At 43.4% G+C, this 4,738-nt stretch overlaps 1 long non-coding RNA gene across 1 annotated transcript in view; it reads left to right on the plus strand.

The window, feature by feature from the left end:
* The first annotated feature begins 74 nt into the window (after nt 1–74).
* Nucleotides 75–4,738, plus strand: part of LOC119467854 — a 296,417-nt gene continuing 291,753 nt past the window's right edge. The window contains exons 1-2 of the long non-coding RNA XR_005196483.1: nt 75–365; nt 2,528–2,590. This is a non-coding gene — a long non-coding RNA (uncharacterized LOC119467854). The remainder of the gene's footprint in view (nt 366–2,527; nt 2,591–4,738) is intronic.

The following is a 4,738-nucleotide window of genomic DNA, read 5'->3' on the forward strand; positions in this document are numbered from 1 at the left end:
GGTCGCCGCGGCGCGGCGCGGGGCGGGGCGGGGCGGCGCGGGACGGGGCGGGGCGGCGCGGCGGGAGTGGGCTCTGCGGAAGGACCTGGCGAGTGGCGACTGTGCGAGACCAGCAGTGGGTGGGACGCTGGTGTGGACTGGTGCTCTGACTAAGGCTGTCTCTGCCTTGTCTCCGCCCCACTCGAGGCTCCTGGCCGGCGTCCCTCACAGGGAGCACAGAGCTGGGTCCCAGCTGCTCTACCTCCGCCGCGGCTGTTACTTAGGCAACCCCATCCACATCACCCTGCACTGGAGATTACTCTTCAGCTCCCTTGACCAGGGCTGTTGCAGCTCTATTCTAGCTGTTGCTCACTCCTTGCCCAGCTGTAAGTAATGCAATGATACTTTAGGCATCCTCTTTACTAATGTTTGTTCATTCTTTCGGGGTCTTCCTTGGACAGACCTAAGATAACCCATGGTGGTTCATTTCCTGTAGGGTTGTAGGGCCCCACAGCGTCGTGGGGAGTCCCTTATGTTGTGCTGAGGTGCAGGATCTGAGAAGTAAAGAGACAGGAAACTGAAGAACTGGTGAAAAGCAGCTGGACTGGGGGAAGGGGGGCACGCAACCTATGAGAGGAGATCAGTGAGAACCCCAAATGCCCAGAAGCATCTGTATTTATTAGGTACCAGCAGTGGGCAGGGTCGTGAGTGAGGTCATCATCTGTAGGCTTAGTAATAGGGCATACATAATCGTGAGTCACAAGTGAGGGGGCCACCCCATTATTGTCACTTGGGCAGAGGAGTGGGCTGTGCACAGTAGGGGGCTGTGCCGTTTGTAGTAGTAGAGGGTCGTGTACAGAAAAGGGGTCCACCCCCATTAGGTCACTGAGGCAAGGAGGTGGGCTGTGTGCAACAAGTGTGGTGCGTTACACTTCTTATCTGGGGGCTGGAGACTTCAAAGGATTTCTGATAGAAGGATACTGTAAGCCAGTGCAGTGGGAACTGACAGAGCTAGCACAGAAGCAAGAAAAAACTGACAGGGTGTACAGCCACCATGACTGGTCACACCAGAGGGTTCTTCTCCCTCGGTTATTTCCAAGATCTCAGGCCTGAGGCCTACTTTCCCCAGGAACTGAATGCAAGGTACTACAACTCCTTTATCAGGAGGAGAGGCTCTTGCTCCAAGCCTGCCGTATAGCATATGCCCTTTCAGGCAGGGACGTCACCACCTGGGTCTTTGGTTCTTGTCCTAGTCTGGCTGTTTTCCTACGTACTGCTTCTGTTCTGTGACTGCTCTAGGCATTCCTCCTACTACAAACTACTGTAATGGTTATATGGAATGATTATATAAATCAGCACTAAATGTGTCAGTACAGCTCCGACTACAATACTTAGGTGATTATATAGAAAGATTATATAGAACTAAGTATGATTATACCTATAAGCTAGATATAGTAAGCAGTGAGCTGTGCTTCAGGCACTAACTGTGCCTGGGGTCTGCACAGTTCTCCTTCCTCAGTGGCCATGGAGGGTGTTACCTATGTTTTTTGACCTGGAATAAGAAAAAAAGTTTCTCTGAATTTGATCTGGGCAGCCTGTAAATTAATAAACAATGCTACTGCCTTTTTTTTTTTTTAATGGGATTTGTAGAATTAGTATCATTTGGGTAGGGTAGTATGTATTTGGTCCTCAGATTATGAATCTCACAGTCACTTGGGACGTTTGGTAAAAATTTGGGAAGCTTGACAGTTTGCACGTTTAGTTAGCTCCCAGGTGATGCTTATGTAGTGTAAGATCTCAAAATACTGAGACTGCATAAAAATTGTGGCTAGGGATAATTTATTTCCTTGCTACTCAAAGCATGATCCTCAGGCAGTAGCATCAACATCACCCTGAAGCTTGTTAAGAAAAAGATTCTTACATAGTATCACTGACCTCCTGAATCACAATTTGCAATTAAAAGGATCTCTCAGGTGATCTGAATGTAAATTAAAATTTGGGAAGCACTGTTACAGCAGAAGAAAATGGTTCTTAACCTTGGCTGTACATTACCATCACCTGGAGAACTTGAAAAACTAAAGACTGCTGCCTGGGCCTCACCCCAGACCAATTATATCAGAATTTCCAGGGGTTGAGGTCTGAATATCATTATTTTTTAAAAGCTCCCCAGTGGATTTTAATTAGTAGTCAAGGTTAAAAACCAATGGTTTCACCTTGGCCATCTCATTATTGCCAACATATGTGTGATCCCCATTGGTAACCATCTCAGTATCTGCTTACAGGCATCCAGATTCCTCTGTGAGCTTTCTTCACAGTTCATCTTAGTGGAGGCACATGTAATTTTGACCATATTGATAGTATTGTGCTTCAACTTTACAGATAGACGAGGCACCACCAATGGTCAAAATGTCCTGAGAAAATTTATCACTTTGGAATAAATGACCTGTATACTTGGAAATGCTACATTGAGTAACAGTCTTTGAAGAGAAAGGAACTCTGCAAAACAAAGGGATTCTAGTTCTCACTAAAATTGCCTCCCTTTTCCCAGGCTGTTTGATCCTGCTCAGTTCTACCAAGTGAACTCTGACGTCTAAAGTCTCCTACAAAGTCTGTGAGTATGACCCCAATTTTAGGAACTAATTAACAATAGGGGACAACTGTGATTAAGTAGCTGGGATTTAACATTTCTAACACTGACCATTAGGGGTCAGTGTAACTCAGGAAGAAAATAATTTGGCTGTTTATGTCTTGAAAAGGATCATCTTGTGAAGATGACTGTAAAGAAGTCAGTCTAGGTGTTGTCTTCATTAGCAGTTACCTACACTGCCTTACTTAGTTCCCATCACAAGTAATAATATGACTCTGAAAATTATTATGAAACAGAAAAGAGCAGGATCAGCCAGCTTTTTCTACAAAGGACCAGATAGTAAATATTTCAGTCTTTAATCTCTCTCATGTTACTCAACTCTGCTGTTATAGCACAAAAGCATCCCAACACCATATACAAGCAAATGGCCTGTCTGCATTCCGGTAAAACTTTATTTGCAAAAACTGGTGGCTGGTTGAATTTGGCTCACAGGTTTGCTGACCCCTGAACTGGAGGAGTGGTTCTCAAACCTGGAAAATCACCTGGGGAGCTTGTTAGAAATTTACAGTCATGAACCCCACATCAAATCCACTGAATCTAAATGTTTTTAAGTAGAGCTCACACATCTGAATTTTTTTAAAGTTATCTTTTGATTCAGAAGCAAATACTAATTTAGGAACCATTGGGACAAAATAAAGTTAACCTTACCTTTTAGGAAACCATAAAGTCCACCTTACTATAATGTTTTTAGTATCTGAATACCTATCCATGGTATAAAAGATATGAATGTGAAGCTTAGGCTTAGATAATCTCCATAAGCACTCTGCAAGTACATCAATGTACTCATTCCTCATTCCTCTGTAAATGCTTATATTAATGTACTAGTCTTTGGATTATTTTGGCCACAGAACAACTCAGCCTGTCCTAACTGACAGAAGGGAATACTGAATTAATTTGAATAGGGAAGAAGAGATCGATGAAAACGGTAAAGGAGAAGGAAAAGAGATAAAAGAGATAGATGGTGGAATTGTGTGTAGTACCTCCTCAAAAATGTCCCAAATGTTTGGTAAATTTACAAACCCTGAAAAACAAGCTGTGAACTATTTTTTTCACGAATTGGTGAAGAAGAGGAGTTTAGCACCAAGGTGAGTACAAGCGTGAAACAAAGACAACACACATTCACTGGATAGGGACATGGGGTCAGAATAGTTTAAATGTGTGATATCCATTTTTTGATGAAGTATGTGTTCTAATGATAGGGTTTTCCTGGGCTGTTTCCCCTAGGGCTAATCAAATGGATGGATATATAGAAGGTCATACTTTAAGAAGAGCTGTAATGGGTTTCGCTAAGAATACCATAGCCAATATATTTGCCTGTGGTCCATATAAAGCATACTGCACATTTGGACTATTTGTTTAACAAATAAAGGGGCTCTATTTTTCCTTAACAACCTCTAGGATGAAAGAAGTCATTTATTTCTTACTTGCTGAGGAATGTCCCTTTGTTTCTCAAATTCAAGGCTGTTCTCCCACCTCTCCCTGCCTCTGCCTCATGTCCATCTGTGAAACTGAATATAAGTTTAATTTCTTCTATGGCGCCATCTATCCCAAATCTGGTAACTAGTGCCCACTTCAGGTTGTCATTAGTGACTATCATTTTTTCTTACACTCAATGCCTGCATGCCAGGACGAAGATGAGGAGCCATATTCAATTAGCTCCTGTGAAGGAGAGATGAAGCCTTCACTGCTGTATACATTTGAGATGTGCCTTTTCTGACATCAATTAGCCACAGAGAGGAGAGTGAGCTGACATTTGTAGTTGCAAGGGAAAACAATCTCTTCATGAGTAATTTGTGAATAAAAATGGCTGATTTTAACTTTAAGAGCTTAAAACAGCCCAGGTGTGCTAGCTTATGCCTATAATGCCAGCCTTTTGGGAGGCAAGTTAGGTAGATTGCTTGAGCCCAGGAGTTTGAGACCAGCCTAGGGAACATGTTGAAACCTAGTCTCTACAAAAAATAAAAAAATTTAGCCAGTTGTGGTGATACACACCTGTAGACCCAGCTATTTGGGAGGCTGAGTTGGGAGGATCACTTAAGCCTGGGAGGTGGAGGCTGCAGTGAGCTGGGATTGTGCCACTGCCCTCCAAGCTGGGACAGGGAGACCCTATCT

This window comes from Cebus imitator, unplaced genomic scaffold (assembly GCF_001604975.1).
Source record: "Cebus imitator isolate Cc_AM_T3 unplaced genomic scaffold, Cebus_imitator-1.0 Scaffold340, whole genome shotgun sequence".
NCBI classification, from domain to species: domain Eukaryota; kingdom Metazoa; phylum Chordata; class Mammalia; order Primates; family Cebidae; genus Cebus; species Cebus imitator.